At 37.3% G+C, this 22,578-nt stretch overlaps 2 long non-coding RNA genes across 3 annotated transcripts in view; one reads left to right on the plus strand and one right to left on the minus strand.

The window, feature by feature from the left end:
- Window positions 1-729: 729 nt before the first annotated feature.
- Window positions 730-16,352, minus strand: LOC146397827 (uncharacterized). Of its 2 annotated transcripts, none has more exons than XR_014825009.1 (7): window positions 16,087-16,352; window positions 13,826-14,061; window positions 12,822-12,931; window positions 8,365-8,476; window positions 6,598-6,842; window positions 2,969-3,084; window positions 730-2,346 (listed from the first exon to the last, which is right to left on the minus strand). It is a non-coding gene; the product is annotated as an uncharacterized LOC146397827 (long non-coding RNA). The 2 variants fall into 2 exon arrangements; XR_014825008.1 differs by having other exon boundaries at window positions 6,598-6,851.
- Window positions 16,353-18,465: 2,113 nt separating this feature from the next.
- The window catches only part of LOC106505836 (uncharacterized), a 36,785-nt gene continuing 32,672 nt past the window's right edge, over window positions 18,466-22,578 (plus strand). The window contains exon 1 of the long non-coding RNA XR_014825010.1: window positions 18,466-18,513. This is a non-coding gene — a long non-coding RNA (uncharacterized LOC106505836). The remainder of the gene's footprint in view (window positions 18,514-22,578) is intronic.

Here is a 22,578-nt window from a genome sequence, read left to right on the forward strand (position 1 = left end):
GGTGAGATCTCGTTGGTCTAAGGAGCCTTCTCCTCCAGGCAGTCATTGTCCCTAGTTTTCTTTTAGTACCCAGATGTCACCTGCCACTTTGCTCTTATAAGAACCTCATCGAGGTGGTATTATCAGCCAGTTTGAAAGATGAGGAAACTGGTGACCACTATAGTCATGAACTGAACAACCACTATGTGTCAAGGAGTGTAATGGCTGCCTTTCATGAATTCTATCACTACATCACAACATCATTCTGAAATAGCAGCATTACTAACACAGTCTAAACAGATGAGGAGGCTGAGACTCCGAATGGTAAGCAATTTCTCTACATTTATACAAGCAATGAGTTTTAGAGCCAACATTTGAATGCAGGTCTGACTCCAAAGCCATGGACTTTAATGTTCTTTACTAAATTGCTAACAGGTTTATAAGAAGGTCATGATTTTAAAAGGAAATGATAACCCTTTCCACTGTACATGAATTATATCATTTCATCCACAAAGGATCTCCATGTGATCGTTCAAGCTAATAAATTATGTTTCATGCATAATCAATGCAGCTGTTAGAGCTTTTCAGGAGACTCACTGGGAAATTATAATGAGAGTGGGATGGTCTGTGTATATTCTTGATGAGTAGCCCAAAGCAAAGTGTTTCATAGTGCGACTCTTACCAATTCTTCAAAGAGGTGTCATGTCTGAGAATTAAATATATAGAAATTATGCCATCGCACAAAGCATCTTTATGAGGGTAGTGAATTTTATTATACATAAAAGGCAAATATTGAAAAGTAGAGATGTGTGTCTGGGACAGGAATTAAAAGGTAATAGGAAAAAAAGAGGGGGGGAGTTCTTTTGTGGCTCAGCAGGTTAAGAATTTGACATAGTATCCCTGTAGATGCAGGTTCAATCCCTGGCCTCACTCAGTGGGTTAAGGATACAGCATTGCTGCAAACTGTGCTATAGGTTGCAGATGTGGCTCAGATCTGGTGTTACTGTAGCTGTGGTATAGGTCAGCAGCTGCAGCTCTAATTTGACCCCTAGCCTGGGAACTGAAATATGTCACAGGTGTGGCCGTAAAAAGAAAAAAAAGTAATAGAAGATTTTATGTTAACTATTGTTATATTTGAAATTATGATGCATATAACCACAAAACATATTAAAGAGTACGAATCTGATTGTTTGGATGTATTCTTGTATAGAAAGAAAACATGCTATACTGATAAATCTACCCATTCAAAAGGAGGTGATGAATGCCCTGTTACTTCAGTCAGTAAGTATTTTTCTGGTATAGCATATGGGAAAGAGTTACAACTATTAAACTATTAACTTCTTACAGGAAGTTTTCAGATCCAGAAAACTGCCTCTCATGTAGCATGAACTTGCTCTAAGTCATCAGCAAACAGTAAGAAAAGTCAATATTTTTGTGTGCCTGATATTTCCTGGTATCTAGCACACATGCTAAAGCTCACAATGACTCTGCTCGGCAAGTGTCACTACCCTTGTTTGACAGATTAAGTAATTGAGGCTCAGAGAGTTAGTTTAAATGGTGCAGTTTCAATTAGGAGTTTGAGATTAACACATGAACACCCCTGGATATAAAATAAATAATTAACAGGGACCTACTGTATAGCACAGAGAATTCTGCTCGATATTCTGTAATGACCTATATGGGAAAAGAATCTGAAAAAGGATGGATATATGTATATGTGTAACTGAACCACTTTGCTGTACACCTGAAACTAATAAAACACGGTAAATCAACTATACTCCAATATAAAATAATTAAATTAAAAAAATTAAAATAAATAAAATAAAATTAAAGGCTGCAGGTTCAGAGCCAATTAGGTGGCAAAGTGAGATTCAAGTTTAAATAACACCCCATCACCCATGCTTTTTCTATGAGACTATTTCCAGTCTCAGAATTCCTGGCCTCCAGCCCTTTACTTAAGACACTGGTTCAAGCTGCCTCTAGATGAGAAGATAATGTGTTAAGACACTAAATGCTTACTTGGAGATTTTAGTCCTCTTCAGTAAGAATCAATTTATCAAAAACTGGAGCAAACTCAAAAGCTCCATTTTTGGATGATACTAGTGTAATCACCAAAAGTGGCTCCTCCTCAAACAGTAGTAATTGCCACAGTAGTAAAGGCATCTTGTTCTGATTGCCAGTGTTTCTTTGAAATAATATTCCACCCTGCATTTATTATGAAGTCATGTGCCATCTCTTGTGACCTCTGACAGCAAGCTCTGACCTTTCCGAGAACTGTTCAGGGAACAGCCACTGGCATTGAGCATTTACTTTCTGCACTCGTCCATGTTCTCTTGTTCTTAAGATAATGTAACGTCTTTGTAAAACCTAAAAGAAAAAAAAAATCAAACTCACATGTTATCAACTTTGTCGTAAAATAATGTGTGTGTGTTTAGTGTGACAGAAGTATATCTGGTGACAAGAAGCCAAATGCAGTCTTCAAAGTTTCCTATAAGAATGTGCGGGAAAACTGAAATCTGGCCGTAATCTGAAAGTCAAGTGTGTGGCCATAAATGTCCTATGCCACTTGATGGGAACTGAGTGCCTTTCCTGAGCCCTAAACAGAAACTTGGGGTGACAAGAGGCCAGCCAGAGTCTATTCTGAGCTTGACGTTTCCTAAAGGCCTTCCAGATGAATCCCGTCCATTACAGCACCAGGGTCTCTTGGGACCTCCCCATTTAGGTACTTTCCTCAAAAAACATCGATATGTCCCTGTTTTCCTGCTTTATCTGTTTCTTGCTTTAGTCCTTTTAACATGTGTTTCCTCATACCTTGGCATCGAATGAGGTCTTTGAAAATAGGTCTTTCTCTCTAGCACCTCCTGCCCACAACTCCCCCCAGCACCATCTAGATTCCCATTATTGGTAAGTGGAGAGAAGCTGGTCTGTGAGGACAGAGGCCAACCAAAGCCTCAGGTATCCTGGCAGGGAATTCTGAAGAGAGGATTACCTTGGGATCCAGGTGGGTCTTCATACTTCTGCACCTTTGCTCATCCCTGGAGGCAGGAAATCTGGGGAGGCCAGGACCTTGGCTGAAGGGGCCATGCTTCAGCAGCACGATCTTCCCTGAAGGAGAATAAGGGTAATGTACCTGGGTGATCACCATGGCCTCTACCCTACCCCACCCCACAAAATATACCCTTCCTTACCACACAGGAATGGGGGCCAAATGAAAGTTCACCCTCAAGACATTCATTTTAATGCAAAGATTTCTGAGAAGTAATCCTTAAGTTGGTACACTCAATTGAGTTCTTAGTGAAACAGCTTCCTTCCCTTCCTCAAAGAAACTTTAGAAAGGATAAAGTATGTGTGAGACACGGGAGCAAAGGGCCACGGTGGAGTGGGGGGGTGGGACGGCATAAACCAATGGCAGGATTTGCATCAAGTCATATCCTCATGTTACAGATGAGGAGATCAAGGTCCCCAGAGGTGAGGCAGCCCAGGCAAGACCTTCCAACCCATGAGGGGACTGAACCCAACTCCCCTTCAAAGCACTTCCTTTTACCTCCTCTCACTCAGGCATATTGAGAGCTGCTAGGGACTCTGCCAGCAGACACAGGGTACGTCTCCTTCATGTACAAAAAGGAGTCTGCAGCCTAAAAGAAGCGTTTCTTTGGCTTCCCTTATAAACAGAATAGCACTGTGGTGTCAGGGGAGTGAGCTCATTGCTATGCGTGCAGAGACCGTGAGGAGTAATGGTTCACTAGTGTGGGAAAAACACAAAACAAGCGCTCTCCAATCTCTCTAAATCTTATTTCTTCATCGCTCAGGTGGGGATAATGAATCCTGCTTGCTTATTTCCCAGTGTGGCTGTGAAATTTTAAGAAGAGTCAGTGGAGTGTACAGTATACTCTTATTTAACAATAGTCAGGCACTTATTTTAGGACTTCCTTTAGACCTGGTAATAATTAAAATATTAAAGAACTAAGACTGCCTGGGTTTCAACCAGTCTAATGAAACCCAGCTGTAAATTCTGATCTAGCTGTATTATTGGTGTCTACTGGGTGAAAAGTAGACTTACCTTAAATTAGACTTAGTTTTAGGATAAAGATCACCACCCAAATCCACCCTCCCCCCTTCATGGACCTTCACTGATACAATATTTGCTAGAATGTGTTTGCCTTATTGAAGTCCACTGGGCTTAAACATTACTTTGAACTATTCTGCAGGAATGCTTTGTGTTTGTCTCTTGGATTTATTTTATTGAGGACCATTCCTATGTATTGGGCTTTTAATAAATGATGTTCCTCCCAGCGTGGTCAATCCCATTTTCAATTGAGCATCTGATGTGCTTCAGATATCTACATGTTTAAAATTATTTTTAGCACATAAACATTTTGAACAAAAAAAAAAAAAAAAAGATGCTCTACTAAAGATAACGATGACAACAAAAGAACAACAATGGCAACAAAACAGCAGGTTAAATGTAAAGCAGGTGGCAAAGAGAACTGGCACTAAAATAGCACATGGCCCCGGTGTCTCAAGAGAGGCCCAGACTATTGGCACTGGATGTGGATCCTTCAGTAATTACGGAGCTCAGTGACCTGAGAAAGAATCGGCGGTGAGCAAACTTACCTCAGTCATGCTTCTCACCCCTGTGCTCATACCAGCTGGGGGCCCTGGGCTGGTTTAAGCGCTAGCAAGAATCTCATACTAGTGCAAATATTTACATAATACAGGGTATTTATCTTGGCTCCAAAGAAATGCAAGCATCTTTCAGGTTCACATGACATTAAAAACATGTTTAAACGTGTGCTATCGGCCTGTTGAAATGACCTGATGGTAATGCATCTGTGGTGATTCAGGGGTTTTTTTTTGTTTTGTTTTGTTTTGTTTTTGTTTTGTTTTTTGTAATGGTGATTCTTCACTTCTAACATCTTATTCATTCTTTTGCTTTATTAAATAGAAGGCTGGGTGGGGAGGAGGGATCATTCGAAGGGCAGGTCTGGCTTCATGCATCCCTTAATCATAGCACTGTAGTGCCAAGGGCTGACCTGCATGGAATTAACATCATGCTGTCCTTCCTGTGGAAAAAGTGATGCTAATGACCGGCTGGGAGTAGGACCTAGGCAGTGACTTGCTCCTTCCTGGGGGCTGCGTTCTGCTACCATCTCCTGACCTCTCCATGAGAGCAATGAGAGAAGTTAAGAGGCCAGGGCATCGTTTCAGAAAGTGTGTTGCTCTGGCCTCATTAACACGATGCTCAAACCAAGTGAGTCAAACAGTGCAGAGAAACAATTCCCTTTTCCACTCCCAAGTAAGGTGGATCTGTGAAAATGGCCTATGGACTTGGCACCAAATCAGCTAAACAATAAGAAGAGAGAGCTGGGGAATTCCCATTGTGGCTCAGCAGTAATGAATCCGACATTCTTCAAAGCATTTTTGAGGCTTTTTTTTTTCTAAGTCTATGACATAAACATATTGGTTTAAAAAAGGTAAAGGGAGTTCCCATTGTAGAGCTGCAGAAATGAATCCGACTAGGAACCATGAGGTTGTGGGTTTGATCCCTGGCCTCACTCAGTGAGGATCCGGCGTCGCTGTGAGCTGTAGTGTTGGTAGCAGATGTGGCTCAGATCCGGCCTTGCTGTGGCTGTGGTGTAGGCTGGCAGCTGTAGCTCCGATTCAACCCCTAGCCTGGGGACCTCCATATGCCATGGGTGTGGCCCTAAAAACCAAAATAAATAAATAAATACATAACATAAAGATAAAATAAATAAGAAAGGTAAAAGGAGTTCCCATCATGGTCAGCTGAAACTAATCTGACAGCATCCATGAGGATGCAGGTTCAATCCCTGACCTTGATCAGTGGGTTAAAGATCCAGAATTGCTAAGAGCTATGGTGTAGGTCACAGATATGGCTCGGATTCCACTCGGCTGTGACTGTGGTGTAGGCCAGCGGCTGCAGCTCCAATTCAACCCCTAGCCTGGGAACCTCCATAAGCTGAAGGTGCACCTGTAAAAACAATAACAAAAAAAAAAGAACAGAGAGCTAGCTCTTCACCTCTGAAATATAAAAAGCCTCAAATGGAGGGGCAGCGGGGAAACTCAATTTCAAAAAAGTAATTTCCTAATTTCTGACATTTCTAAAAACTGAGTCGATGTGATGTTGAATGTGTAGATAAACCTGCTTTAGCATTCTGTGAAATCTTTCACCTCCCAAAACTGTATGAGTCTAGGGGTTTCCTTGTGGCTCAGTGGGTTAAGGAACTGGCATTGTCACTTCTGAGGCCCAGGTCACTGCTATGGTGTGGGTTTGATCCCTAGCCCAAGAACTTCCACATGCATGGACACAGCCCAAACTGAATAATTAAATAAAAATAAAAATAAAAATCTTATCATTCTAAAACAGAGTTATGCAATATCTTTCATTGGAAAGACATATTTTCTTTCTGAAATCTGTAGTCCTTTTGCTTATGTACAAAGGAAGTTTTCTTCCTTTTAGAGACAGGCATTCACCTTTCATTCATTCATTCTCCAGATGTTTATTGAGCAGGACATTGTCCATAATGAAAATAAATAAAATAAATAATACGTGAAAATAAATAAATGGTAGCTGTTTCCTGTCCTCAAGGAACTTACCATGGAGGCAAGGATGGGTAGTTAATTAATTCATCAGTATGACTTATGGAAAGTTTAACAAATGGATGTACATTCTCTCATTTATTGTCACACCAAGATGAGACGTCACCAAGATCCATGAACGACTGGGCTCAATCATCATCTTCAGCACAGACTGGACACACTTCTTTTCAGAGTGATGACATATTTCCATGATGCATATGTTTTATGAATGTAGCTCATCACTACATAAGGTTCTTTGACACCTACAAATGCTCCAAAATAGGGGTCAGTACCATGATAAAAAGTATAATTTTCTTTTTTGGCAGAGTCTGACCTATAACCAGTAGAGCATAGAATGGCTTGTCACTTAGAAAATATATAAGTTATGTTTACAGGGGCTTAAAACAAAATGTCTTGGTCATTTTAAAGTAATATAAGTGTTAAAATACATGCTGAGTAATTCCAAGAGGGCTTTTTTTTTTTTGTAGTTATATAATTTAAATGTTCTTAATTTTAAAATGTAGTTTTGGCCAAGACATTTAATGTTGAAAAGTGGCTATTCAGCATGCAAGAGACCGTAAGTACATTTCATAAGAATTTTTATTATAAAGCAGCATGCATTTTAAAAATTGTTATTTACACAAAAGGCCCTAATGGATAAAATAGTTTATCAGATCAATAATCAATGTTCTTAAAAGTCACTTAATTCAAATTTATGTAGTCTGCATTATGAAAAGACTTATATACATGTTTACATCATCACTTCTAGTGGTTTTTTTTCATAACTCTTTCTGTCCCTAATGTTATCTTATGGACCATGATGATGAAAATATTTTTTAAGACCAACACTGCTAGAATATTAAAAACTATTATTGCAAAAACAAGCATATTGGAAGTCACCTAAGACTATGATAATGTCACTAAAATTAAAATATTCAGTTGTCTCCTTTCCTGTAATTTTCTAATTATGACCTTTAGCAGATCAACTACTGTGTGAAGAGAATAAGAAAAGTCAAAGAAAATTGTAAAAGCATTCACAACAAAATATTTCTAGTACCTTAGGTGTCTCTCAAAACAATGCATATGGACATTGTTAGTCATTATACTGATAAGAAGAAATAAAATCCACCATGGCAACCCAAAATTTTCCTAGAATCTGTGGATGCATGAGTTCACTGTGTGCTTTTCAGTATTTACAGAGTCAGCTGTCACCTCTCAGTCTTCTAAAACTGATACGAGTTCAATATTGCACACATACAAGAGCCTTTGGGGAAAACAAATAATTCATTTAGATCTGTTCCCAAATCTCCAATTTATATTCTTCTTCAGATTCTGTGTTGTACCTTGGGTTTTTGAAAGAAGCAAATGCCAAAACTTCCACTTCTTTTTTTGGTTCATCTTTGAGATGCATTTTTACTTCTCCATGTTGTTCACCTAATAACTGCTTTTTTCCCCAAAATAAGCCCAAGAGCAATTTGATACAGCCAGCTTCCTTGAGCTTCTCATAACCAAAACCTCCATTTATATTTGCTCTAGGCTAATAATTTCGTGCCTGCTAAGCCCACCCCCAGCCTATTCACAGGGAATCCTTGAGAAGCAATCCTAAACCTTAGGAAGTCTCTGGTTTGGGGTTACAGTCAATTTAAGGATTATATAAAACTTGGAATTTATTATCTGTTTTTTTTTCCTGTTTTTCAAAAACAAGCTCCAGTGAATGATATTGCATGCAAAAAAAAGAACAAAATGTAAACTACTTTGATTTTTAATAGCTCTTTTTTAACTTACCTCCACTCTACCTCAAGACCAAACTTTGGAATTGATGGGCTTCTTAGAAATGTTATATTATCAGTTCCTTCTCCTTTTCATTTGCTTCCTCCTTTTCATTCCTTCAAGAGTCCTGTAAATCATATGATTAACTTCCAAACCAAGACTGGTTGATGTGAGTGAATGAAATCTAATTGGAATACAATCGCCCCCCAAACGCTCGTAACATTTTTTTGTGCATCTAAATGTGATCTGAATTTCAGATATGGTTTTCTGTTTGACATTTATTTTCCTCCAGCATATATGTGCTACATTTTTACCTAAATTGGGTTGTTATCTTTTTCTGCCCTTTTGAACTTATGCTATAAATTAACTATTATCCTGCTGAAATAAATTCCTTTGCAGATTTTATGTATATAGACGGTATTTCAATTTCGTTTAAGAATAAATATTGAGTTATTTTGTCCCATAGAATAATTTATTGATTTTGAGAGTAAAAACCACTAGTACACTATTAAAAAGGATTTTATTGTTAATTTTAGAAATAATATTTTAAAGTACTTTCTTCACTTAAAGAAATATTTGGTCACTATAAGAAATCAGTTGGAACTGGAAGAATAAAAATCTGATATTCAAAATATGTCAGTATTAATTTTAAAACAAAGAGAACTATTAGAAAATGCTGTGAATTTTGGTAGTTCCTGGGACTGCTGTTTGACTAGACAAGGTCTGAAACTCAATCTGTTTGTTCCTCTCCAGCTTCCATTACAAAATCACTTTCTTCTTTCAGCTCAAAGTGAAGTGAATTTATCTTTGAATTAATGGTTCCAAAATAAAGGAATCAAAAAAAGGAATCATTATTATTAAGTATTTTTACACATAAAAAATTAAAATAAACCCTCGCTACAAGGCAGAAAAGAAGTATGTACTTTTAAATAAAAAATGATACAATATCCATGGTATCTAGATTTCTTCTCAAGAAACAACAGAGAATTTCAGTGATTAGAACATATATGTTACCTGGAAGGTGAAAAAGAGACAAAGTTATAATTGCATAAAGAATTACAGGAAAAAGTGTTTTATCATATATAACTAGATGAGCCATGGGATATTAGTTTTTTTGGTTTTGTTTTTAACTGTTTAAAACTAAAAATTTTTTACTCCTTTTTGCTATGATAGAATTTCCCCATTTGAAGAGTTGCTCTTGGAATTTGTACCAGCTCCAGTAATATAAAAATCATGGCCAAATTTGAGAGCTTAGGTACCCAAAGACCCCGACATTAGCCTAGTTGAGGTTACACAGGCAATAGTAATTCTGCTACTTGTGTGCACATTTCTGGTGCTTAACAAAACCGATGCTGAAGAACTATGCTTGGCCAAGGAGGTAGATTTATGGTTCCTTAGGAATCCACCACTTGGGAGCATAGGGCCTTTGTGGTTAAAGACATCTAAATAACAATAAGGCAGTATCACAAAGCAGGAAACAGACCCTGGCTCTCTTCAGTTTTGGGTTATTGGGGTTTGGAGAGAGAAACTTATGTCTCCTGCCAGACGCAGTTTTTAAATATTTATAACTTGGTCACCCGTTATCACTTTCAACCACTTTGTCCATGAAGGGTGACATTTGTATGGCAAGTCATATTTCATTATTAGGTGAAACTCTTTTGAACAAGTGAAAACATTTGTCTTTAATGGTGATTAAATGCCTGACAAGTCAGAATCTTTACAGAGAACAAAATGAGCTAAGTGCAAAAACAGGTTTCCAAAAATAAATAACAAATGAATATAGGAGATTAATGCATCAAGTATTTCCAAATCAGGGAACCCAAAACATCCTCAAAGGAAAATTAATATTTTTTTATAAAACCCTACAAAATAACAGAATAAAGATATCCCTACAAGGTAACATATGTAGTCATCAACTTTTTGATCACTTCTTTGCTTTTTTTTTTTTCTGTAGTGGCTTCCTTTCATTGAATATTTTTACCCTGACAGTATAGCTACTTGCATACACTTCTGTTTCTTAAGCAGTGCTTCAATTCAGTCCAGGAATCATGAAATATTTTCAACTTGGTCCTTTGTTGGATTAAATCTATTCAAATAGAAATAAGGTAGCAATGAAACCTCTGAGAGATGATCATATTTGCACAGGGCAAATCATAAGCATGTCGGAGGCTTTTTTTCTAAGTCTATGACATAAACATATTGGTTTAAAAAGGGTAAAAGACTGTCTAAGTTGTCAGTATGATGCAGAAGAAATGAAAAAAAATTCATTAAGCAAATACAGTGAATACCATTAGTCAGGGCTGAAACTCATAAGTAAACACGCCATTCTGGAGGTATCCTAAATTTCTTTCCCTTTTCAATTCTTGGTCACATTAATTCAGAGAGCTTAATCTCGTACTTTAATCACTACATCTCTGATTTTCTTTGCATCCAGGAAACTAACCTGGAAGCTTAAACATATGTTGTTGTTTGAGAAGTAGAAGTTCTGGCTTTGGAATTAGGTCCAATTTTCACCCCACAGAAAATAATAGACCTAAATCTAATTATTTATAAAACTTGCTTAGATGGGATTGGTGGGTGACAAGAAAATATATACTAATCAGATACAAGATTAGGCATGAGAAATGAATTTTACATATAAGACAAAAATTTATTTAAAAATAAATATTTTTAAATTTATTTCAAAATAAATTTTGAAAAATTATCTGCTAATGATATTTTCAAAATCTTTGAAAGAGCTTAAAATGTGCAAAATACATTGATTTAGGCTGAGGTTTTAATTTTTTTTTTTTTTTGGTAGAACTATTTCTTACAGCACTTAGAAATTTTGGTGTGCTAGACTGGTTTTTCTCTTCTACCAGGTTGCATCTTCCTTAAAGGCCATATCCATGTCTAATTTAGATTTCCTCTTCATGCATCTACAGGTCTCTATTTAAGGTAGCCATTCAAGTATCTGTTGAATGCAGCCTCCATCGCACCCTTTTGCAAAGTAAGACTAAGAGCATGCTACCTCTAGGAAGATGCCAGTCTATTCAAGGTGGTTGATGGAAAAGTATGTTTAGTTTTAGGACAATCATGTTCCTTGAAACCTCTACCTATTTTGAATCCTTTTTGAAATTAGTCCCATTTATTCAGAAATAAGAAAGGGTAGTGTTAAGGAAGCTCTTTTGGAGGAATGTAATATTCTGTGTCAGGGTTTCTTAAATTCAGGCTCAAACAGTGGTCTGAGTCACGAATGGACAAAGTCTTATGGGATTGAATAGGTCTCATTTTTTAGTATACCCCAAAGTATAGTATAATATAGTATAATTTTTTTTCTTCAAGTGTTTGGAAATGAAATTAGGAAAACTATGATAGTTTGGGAATGATGGGCTTCTCTTTATTTGAATGTGCATAGTCAGAGGGCCCTGTGTTTTTGCTGAAAACTATGTAGTTGTCACTATCCTTATCAAGTCACTCTATATCAGCATTTCAAGAGCTTACCTTGGAAAGTTATGAAAGTTCAGAGTTAATGACCATGCTAAATTTTGGCCAAGCAATCCAAACGTTCATGTACAATTTTGTATGGTGCTAAATCTATTCTAGAGGTGAAACTTAGCAAAATACAAGCAGACACACATTATTTAAAAGGGATGATGAGTCCTTACTTTGTTGGGTCCTTAACCCACTGAGAAAGGCCAGGGATCCAACCTGCATCCTCCTGGATGCCAGTCAGATTTCTTAATCCCTGAGCCACAACGGGAACTCCTGTATATCTAAATTCCTATAGATAAATGCTCTCAAGTCCGAAATTCCAAATCTAACTTAAGCAACTTATGTCCATTATTTTATCAATGATCAAGTTTATTTTCCTCTCCACCCTCGATATCCTTTGTTTACTTCATATATTAATAATTATACATGTTCAACTAATATAACATTAAATCTATAAGAACAATCATGGTTTACTAAGAATATATGATGAAATGTATAAAACTTTCATTTAGAAATGGAGCTCTTTCAAAGGTCCAACTAGATCATTTATATATAAAACATAAATGACAAATTTTTCAGTTGTTTATTTTGTCGTGTATTATCTTCCTACGTGCGTTATTCATTCTCTGCATGTAAAAAGCGTCGACATTGTTATCTACAGAAATGCCTTAGGTAAAAAGAGGATAGAAACAAACAAGTAGTTTCACTCACTGTACCAAATTGCTTAAATTTCAAAAAGACCTAATGTGCAAAAGCCAAAATCATCCCCAAATCAATGAACAGAATATACTGAGGCTTAGTTATAAACAGTACAGGGGCTTGTCTGCCGGAAAGGGATCAGAAATAGAATAAAGAGATATACTGGTCATCTTATCCTAGCCCAATCCCTACTCACCCGCCCCCCTTCACCTAAGCCAGTACATGCCAAACAAGCACCAAAAACAACCAATAAATGAAAGGAAACTCAAAGGTCACTCAGGGTCATTATTTTCACATACCTTTGAATAATGAGAGCATCACATGTCAGCTAGAGGAGAACAAAATGTCACATTCTCCAGCTAAAGGTCAGCCTCGGTCAAAGGTCACAGAAGGGAGGCCAGGAAATAACCTAAGAGGTTAAGCCGGGTGCACAAAGAAAGGTCACCAAATGTCAATGAAAGCATGCAGCTGTTTGGAGATGAAAACAACTGAGGCACCCTTTTGTGCTGACATCGGCCAGAAAAAATGTCTCTGCTGACATTTTTTTTTTTTTAAAGCTGGCAGTTTTATAGGACATTGACATTAATGTACCCAACCCTGAATTAGCCTTTTTAAAAGCAACAGTTTGGAAGTTAAGTGCAGCAGTTTCCAAAGAGTCATAACCATGACATTTTTATTTCAAAAGATTAATACAGCAACGGACTTCTAACACCAAATTTAGATTTCATTGGCGCTCTTTCATGGTGACAATGTGTTAGAACTAAGCCTGAGGACAGGTAGCAATCAGTAACCAGCATTTTCATATTTTTAAGAACTATTATTATCCTTTTAACTAAAATGTACTCAGAAGGTCCAGCCTGTTACAGGACTGAATGATATGAATGATTTCACATTTTACTGAGCTTGACAGTTGGAAGTTCTTGATCTAGTAATAAAACCCATTCAAAAGAAAGAAAAAAAGACTGACACGTTTACAACTCCATTTTAAAGGAATTTGTGCAAAACGCTTGTAGGATGAATCCCTATCTATGGGGGTATCGATCCCTTTTTCAAAGTAATGATTTCCTTTTTAAATACCAGCCCTCAGAGTAGCGATGCTCAGAGGTGGGAGTAGGGTTCCCAAGAACTCTCAGACGTCAATCTCTATGGGAAGGAATTCAGAGAAAACAGGTACTTTGAATTATTCAGCTACTTAACTTATGGTTGATCCCTGACAGCTGCTTCAGTCTTCAGGATATATGGATATGTGTATAAGTGAGTCCATTTTATACACACACACACACACACACACACACACACACACCTGATACTGATCCAGCATTAGCAGCTGTTTCCAGACAGCATTAGAACATTCCTCATGTATAAACATCCTTTACTGATTCACAGGCACAAGACCATGTTTTAAATGCATGATGTACTTTTCTGTTCTCAAGGCTCCAACAAGTGGCCCCGATTTATGACTTGTGCAGCTCCATTTTTTTGCCAAACCTTTCTGCAACAGGCATCTTCTTATTCACCTTTGTTCCAATGCTACATGTTCTTAAAAGGAAGAACATTGTAAGTTTATAAAATAAAACCAGGGTAAAAAGCCCCATAGAAAACAAACTGTAAAGATTATTTCAAAAGCACGAGAAAACTCCCTTGAATCTCTCTTCCAGATGATTCTTTTTTTGTTTGTTCTTCTATAAACTCCCAGGGAGACTGCCAAACAATAACATTCACCCTAGGACTACTTCAGAACTCACCCATAGGTAAAAGTACCTTCCTACCTAATGGGCCCTAGATGTATGATGCCTGTCAGGAGAACATCGTAAATCGTGGAAATGAGAAGAAAGGGGGGCAGGGAGAACTCCACAAACGCTCTGCACTTAGGAGAGCGAGTTATTTAACACATCAGGGAAGTGCGTTTAATAAATGAAGTCAGTGACTTGAACATGTCATATTCGATCTATACAGAGGTTGCTGAACTTTCTTTAAAAAGTCATTTTTATGCGGGTTGCTTTTCTTATGAAATTTTCTACACCTCCAGTGTATGAAATGGATATGTAAGCAGCTGATTGAGAAATAGCTTAGGTCAAAGTTAATAAGAAAAGCAGAAGTTCTAAAAGCAGGCTATCTTTTTTTCCCCTTAGAGTTCAAGAAATTCCATACAATTTGGCCATGACATATTAATGATTCTGACACAAGCCTTCTTTTTTTTTTAAATCTGCCTCCAAATAACTGATACATGGGCAGTAATAAATGTAGAAGGTATTCCATTGCTGGAACTACAAAGATAAACTTTTCCCCTCTAATTTCGTTCATTAGCCAGTTCTTTAAACATAGAATGATGGAGGGCTTACTCTGGGAACAAGTAAAATGATAATCAAAGATTTGGAGGGATCACATATTGTCTTAAAATGTTAGAACCATAGAATTTAAAGAGTGTAGAAGCTGGTGAAGAGTAAAGAAATAAGGAGTATGTAGAATTAGACGCCCCTCCGGGAGAAAAAAAGCAAAATATTCAGCAAGTATATCAACAAATAACAAACTGCATAGTTATCTTGGAAAATGTTTTGTATCCTGTCAGCCTTTCCAAATCCCTTTCATTTTTACATTGTAAATGTCTCTGGGTTATTTTGTCACACAAAAGAGTATAACATCCCCACCAAATCAAAATGGGTTGGGTAAGAAAATTATGGACTTGGAGAATAGACTTGTGGCTGCCCGGGGGGAGAGGGAGGGAGTGAGAGGGATCAGGAGCTTGGTGTTATCGGATGCAACTTGGAAGGGATTTACAATGAGATCCTGCTGAGTAGCATTATGAGAACTATGTCTAGATACTTATATCGCAACAGAACAAAGGGTGGGAAAAAAAAATGTATACATGTAAGTGTAGCTTGGTCTCCATGCTGTACAGTGGGAAAAAAAAAAAAAAAAAATGGGTTGGGTGCCCCATGAGAGATTTAACTGAAACTTGGAACACACACAGGGAGGCTTATCAGATAAACATGTGCCAAATCGAAGACTGATATCTACTCTAAAGTGGATGCTATAACTTCTCTGAAAAACCATCCCCTCATCTTCAGATGCAGTGAAGTTTATCTTTATATGATGTTCTTAAACTTTGAAACAGAAATCACATTTGACAAAAAACAAGCAACCAAACCAAACCAAAACAAAACCCCAGAATACTACAAAGGAAAACAACAACAACAACAAAAAAAACAAAAAAACCTCACTTGATTTTAGAAGGTTTGGAAAAGTCACACAATGTACACATTACTCATTGCCAGAAAAGAAGAAAAAAAAAAAAAAAACCCTCAGTATTTGAAAACTTGTGTATTTGCACACTTGTGTGCAAATTATTCTCCAAATGCCCTGAAATCATTGACTCTTCTTCTTTATACTAACTTGACATATTTTTTTTTGTCAAGTCATGGTTCTTTTTCTAGTATCTGAAAATGTGCCAAACTAAATGTCAGTGCCTCCATAAGGAAGATTTAGAGTTCCTTTTGGAGCAGATAGAAGCCTCAAATGACAAACGTGCTTATTCTGAACGTCCCTCTTGCAGGTATGACTTACCTCAGAACAAGGTCAGAGAAGGCAGCAGGGAGAGCTACAATTTGTTTGACTTGACATTCCCGGGTATTTCCCTTTGTTATCCCTGGAGCATCATTCTGTGGCAGAGAGAGAGCAAGGCCAGCGCCTGCTTTCAGGTACCGCTGGCTGATAGCCCTACATACAGAGAGCTGCAGCGGATTTCGCTTTATGAAAAGCTTCCATTTGACTTTAATACTGTTAAAGCATTGCAGGGGCACTGTTGGAAGTCTTTCCTCAGGCCAGACTCTGGCTGAAATTTGCCCCCTCTTCCTCCTTCTTCAGCTTGTTAGCTAAACTTTAGCAAACACACATGGCCGCGGAGTGGCTGGCATGGCACAGGCGAGGTGGGAGGTCCAGGCAAGGCCCAGTGTCCTTGAGTCCATCAATTCTAAGATAAGTCTAGAGGATGAAAGGACAGGAGTCAGGCATGAGAAGGTTTTGGCACTCAGTCAAACTTTCCTGTTTACCCAGTGGAGGGCAAAGGCAGTTCTGGAATACGAGGTCATGAAGTTGTTTCCCACATTCAAGATATTTAACAGAGGGTTAGAACACCCTACTCCGGAGGTTCCAGCAGTACTGCCTGCTATTAGATTTGGCTTCCCTATTGGGTCACCACCCTCCCAGGGACCAAAGGGACAAGGTGTTTATCTCAGTGAAAAGAAATTTCCTCCCTCCCTGATTCATTGCCCTTTCTTGCCTTGACTTCACACAGCATCACATACTGATGTTTTGGTGCATAACTAAGGCAGCATTGGGGAATTTAAGGGTATCATCTCTCTCTATTATTTGAACAGTATACGTCTATTTTCAGATTTTCAGTGAACTGAAGTTTCAAAGCCATTCTCATTTTAATCTTATGGAATTCTTCTAGTATGTGAAAAAAAGACATTCTCCCAGCCTGCTCTCAGTCTTAACGATGAGACCTGCCAGCTTGGAGAACTTCCTACCCTGTCTTTCTGTTCATCTCTTTAGATCCCCTCCTTGAACTTTATTTCACAGCACCTGAACCTACCTGTACCTGTCCATTATCCCCTTGTAGGGCTTTTCTGCTGGAGGCTATTCCTAGGCTTCTTTCCAACCTAATGTTTTTGGCTTTTGTCACCTATGCCTGCATTCACCAAGCAATCCCAACAGATATCCTCTACACATTTCCAACACTGAGAATGACACTGCTTTGCTTTTTTTTTTTTTGCCTTTTAGGGCCATAGATGTGGCATATGGAAGTTTCCAGGCTAGGGGTCGAATCAGAACCAGGGCTCCCAGCCTATGCCACAGCTGTAGCAATGCAGGATCAGAGTCATGTTGGCAACCTACACCACAGCTTGCAGCAACACCAGATCCTTAACCCACTGAGTGAGGCTGGGTATTGAACCCCTCATGGATACTAGCCAGGTTTGTTTCCACTGAGCCACAATGGGAACTTCCAGAATGACACTGATTTTGAAACTCAGCTACACTGCTAGAAAAACTCCCTGAATACATCTAATCACCCAAATTAAGGAAGTAAGGCTTCTTTGACAAAGTGAGCGAAATGACCTATTTTAAACTAAAATACTGAGAAAATGTCTACTTATTCTCAATCCAAAGGTGAAAAAGTGGGAAAAAAAAAGGAGTCATAATGAAAATGAATGATCTCCTCTTATAACCCTTCCATTAGACGAACGGACAATACTTGGGTAATGATGTTCAATTTACTCATAAAAAGATAAAAGGGCATTTCTTTTTTTTCTGTGTGTTTCCCTTGGGAGAGGCCCTTTGGCAAGGGAGGGTTTTCTGAAAGTGAAAGGGACAATTTCCTTATGCAGGTCTGCAAGGACTCTTTTACTCCTGACATTTCCCCCTATTCATTTTCATCTTTCCCTTCTAAATGCAATGGATGTCTATGCACATACTTTTTAATCCAAATACAAAAATGGATGGACATGTAAGTCCCATATTACCTGACCTTTAAGTTAAAAACAATCTTTAAGCAGTCTTCAGCTCCTAGGGATAGCAAGATATAGAATTCACTCTGCATAGGACTTAAATGAAGAGACATCCATGATAAGACTCTACAAAGTTGCAGGCAGGGTTTCGGAAACAAAATAAAAGCTAGTGAGTCACCCAGAGATTAGCAACATTTCTATTTCTTAGGCTGAAGAAATTGGAGAAGAAATGGTGTTCCCAGAACCCAATGACAACTACAACCACGGAGGAAGGACTGCCCAATCGGAGTTGTAGTTTTGGAGGGACACAGCAGCAGCGCTAAAACATGGGAGGAGCAGGGAATCCAGTCTTTTGATCTTTCGCCAATGCATCCTGTGATCTGAAATCAATCAATAATCTCCCAGCAAATATAGCTGCTGCAGAGGTTAACCTCCTGAGGCATAGAGCAGAGAGAAGATGGGTGGAAAATTTATTTGTACTGAGGTGAGTAACTAGCACCAAACTTGCCCTTTAAAGATTTAGGGAATAGAGTGGGGTTCGTCATAGGATCTAGAAATAACTTTAAGGAATTTAGACAAAACTACTATTCGAGAGACTGGTGCTATGGACTGAATTGTATCCCCACCCCCCATTCATATGTTGAAGTCCCAACCCCCACTATGACTGTATCCAAATAGGATCTTTAAGAAATAATTAAGATTAAATGAGGTCATAAGGATGGGACTCTAATCTGATAGGTCTGTGGTCTTATAAAGGGAGAGAGAGGGAAAGAAAATTTTCTGTCTTCCATTTGAGGACACAGTGTGAAAGTGGCTATCTACAAGCAAGAAGAGAGCTCTCACAAGAAACTGAATCAGCCAGCACCTTGAACTTCCTAGCCTCCAAAACTGAGAAAATATAGTTCTGTTCTTTTATGACACCCAGTCTATGGTATTTTGTTATGGCAGTTTGAGAAGACTAATACAGCTGGGGCATGGATTAAATACATAGTGCTACAGAATACAGGCTTCGAATGACACAGATCAGAATATTAAGAGTGACTCTCTCACTTGTGGATTATAGATCTTGGGAAATATTCTGAACCCCAGTTTTCTGTTAGAACAATGAGTACACCAATTTTTACATTATTTGGTTTAAAAAATCACATATATTTTCCTTCTAGTATATTTTACTTTTTATGAAATACATCCTTTAGAACACCCATCACGAGGGATTGTTGCTAAAAGCGCGGTGTTTGTATGTCTGATAATATCTTTATTTCAACTAGTTTCACTGAGAATATAATTCCTTGATAGCTATTTTCTTGCACTTGGAAGATTTTTTTCATCATCTTTTGGTTCCTATTGTGGTTGAGTCATTTCTCTGTAGATATTTTGGCTGTGCTCTGTGTTTTTTGGTGAGCTTTGATTTCACGGGTATATACTTTAATGTTGCTATCTAATAAGTTTCAGTGAGTTTGCCTGAATCTGTGTTCAAGTCTGTCATCAGTACTGGAAAATTTCCAGGCATTATTTCTATCTTTACTGAATTTTCTCCATTCTCTATATTCTTCTGTAAAATTCTGACCAGGTGCAAGCATGGCCTTTTAATTTTGCCCTAATGTCCCTTAACTTTCATTTCATGTTTTCCAAATCTTTAACCATGTTGTATTTTGAGTCATTTCTTTTGCTCTATTTTGCTATTGTAAATTCCTTCTCCAACCATGTCTGCTATGCTGTTAAAACTTTACACCGAGTTTTCAGTTTCAATAACTATGGTTTTTATTTAAAGAAGTACTTTTTATCTCTGATCAATTTTGAAGTCTCTTAGTCTTCAATAACATGTTGGAAGACTTCTTTTTCTTTTGTTTAAATATATTGAGCATTGTTCATCTTTTTATTGTAAACTCAATAATTTCAATATCTGAAGTTTTTATGAATTTGATTCCACTCTGGGTTTTTTTGTGTGTTTTTGTTTGTTTGTTTTTTGTTTTTTGTCTTGGTGTTTTATTTACTGTTGTATTTTGTTTGGTATTGTTTTCATTGTTGTGTGTACAGGCTTGATGAAACTCTGTCTGTTCCTCTATTGAGAGTGTATACCTCCAGAAAATATTTGCGTTTCCTTATGCCATCCTTCAGCAGGCACTACCAACAAGGATATGATGTAAATGTCAGAAAACAAGCCTTTATTGGGCCTGGTTTGTGCTTATGAATTCCCAGGAGTGATTTTTTTGTTTGTTTGTTTAATATTTCTTTTTGGAGGTTAATTCACATAATGTAAAATGTATTTTATTGGGTGCATTCAGTGGTTTTTAGTACATTTATAACATTGTGCAACCATCACCTCTATCTAGTTCCAAAACATTTTCAGCACCCCAAAAGGAAGCCCCATACCATCAAGCAAATCATTTCCCATTATGCCTTCTCCCCATCCTGTAGAAATTATTAACTTGCTTTCTGCATGTATAGATTTAACTCTTCCACATATGTTATACAAATGGAATCATCAGTACATGATATTTGGGGTCTGGCTTCTTTTATTTAGTACATTTTTTAGATTCATTAATCAATCTTTACAATATTTTATGGCTGAATTCTATCATGTGTGCAGATTAAAATATGTTTTTCCTTTCACCCCCTGATGGACATTTGGGTTGCTTTTACCTTTCTAATAGTGCCACTATAAACATTCAGGTGCAAGTACAAGCTCTTGCTTGAATATCTGTTTTCAGTTCTTTGGGGCATATGCCTAGGAGGTGAATTATTTTTCATATAGCAAATCTATGTTTAACTTTTTGGAGAATCAAAAAATGGTTTTCCATAGTGGCTGTACCATTTTCAATCCCCATGTGCAAAGTATGAGTGTTTTAATTTCTCTATCCTTGCCAACTCTACTTCTTCTTTTTTCCTTTTATTTTTTAATAATTAATCTAGTGAATGTGAAGTGATATCTTCTTGGGGTTTTGATTTATGTTTCATTAATAATTAATGATGTTGATCATCTTTTCCTATCCTTTTGGCCTTTGTATTTCTTCAATAATTTACCCATTTTTTAACTCGGTTGTTTGTCATTTTGTTGTTGACTTTGTCATTTTTGTTCTTTCCCCATTGAGTGGTTCTGGCACCAAGTTAATTGTCCACAAGTGTATGTGTTTATTTCTGACTTAATTTTGTCCATTGGGTTATGTCTGTTCTTGTGCCACCACCACACTATTTTGTAGCTTTATAGTAAGCTTTGACATCAAGTGTACAAACTAACTTTGTTCTTCTTTCTCAATATTGTTTTGGTTAATCAAGGCCTCTTGCAGTTTTATTTGCATTTTAGGATCAGTTTTTCCATTTCTGCAAAAAATGTCATTGGGATATTGATAAGGACTGCATTTGATCTATATGTCATTTGGGTAGTATTGCCATCTTATCAATATTAACTTCCAATTCATAAATACTGGATATCTTTACATTTACTTACATCTTCCTTCATTTCTTTCAGCAATATTTTGCAGTTTTTAGTGTGCAAGTATAGTACATCTTGATTAGATTTATTCCTAAATATTTTGTTATTTTTGATGGTATTGTAAATTTTTTAAATTTTATTTGCAGACTGTTCATTGTTTTTGCATGCTGATCTTGTATCCTGCAACTTGATTGAATTTGTTTATTAGTTTAGGTTTGTTTTTATTTTATTCTATTTTTTCCCCTTCACCAAGACAAAGTACAGAGTTAATTTTCCTGCCAGACAACTTTTATAAGACAGAGTTTTGTTTTGTTTTATTTTGTTTCTAGCTAACCATTTCACTGAGGATTTTTTGGAGTTCTGGCTTTATGTGAAGTTCTGATCCAAGACTCTGTCTTTAGGATCTTCATGTTTTGTCTCGTACAAGCTCATGTAACCTAGTAATATCAAAATTCCAGCTCAGATGGTTCTGGAAATCACCTGTAGGTCAGTCAGCACTCTTTGTTCTGGATTGGTACTTCGGCTTAGTTTAGCTTTTCTTGCCAACTCAGTAATGTGAGTGAATGTGCATGTGTTTTCGCATGTGTTTATATTTTCTTCAGCAACTTAAATGTTTCTCAATAGATGGGTTTTACAAGATATTTTCTCTACTATATTGTAAGAAATGAACACCCCTGTTCAAAGATTCCATGAGAATTAAACGGGATTATATTTACAAACATAGATAATGGGACCTGTCACATAGTTCTTTTTTTTTTTATTGTTATTTCCCCAACACATTTTTTTTTTCACTGTACAGCGTGGGTACCCAGTTACACATACATGTATACATAGTTTTTTCTCCCTTTATCATGCTCCATCATATGTAACTAGACATAGTTCTCACTGCTACACAACAGGATCTCATTGTTAATCCATTCCAAAAGCAACAGTTTGCATCCACTAACCCCAAGCTCCCAATCCATCCCACTCCCTCCCCCTCCCCCCAGCAACAAGTCTATTCTCCAAGTCCATGATTTTCTTTTCACATAGTTCTGACTCAATAGATGTTTTTATGAACTGAATAATTTCACCCCCTCAAAAAAATTTGTATGTTGAAATCCTAGCCCACAACAT

The sequence above is a fragment of the Sus scrofa genome, chromosome 13, assembly GCF_054392235.1.
Source record: "Sus scrofa isolate SSC_HxYL_T2T_F1_AM1 chromosome 13, Sscrofa_HxYL_maternal_Yorkshire_Landrace_v2.0, whole genome shotgun sequence".
Classification (NCBI taxonomy): Eukaryota; Metazoa; Chordata; class Mammalia; order Artiodactyla; family Suidae; genus Sus; species Sus scrofa.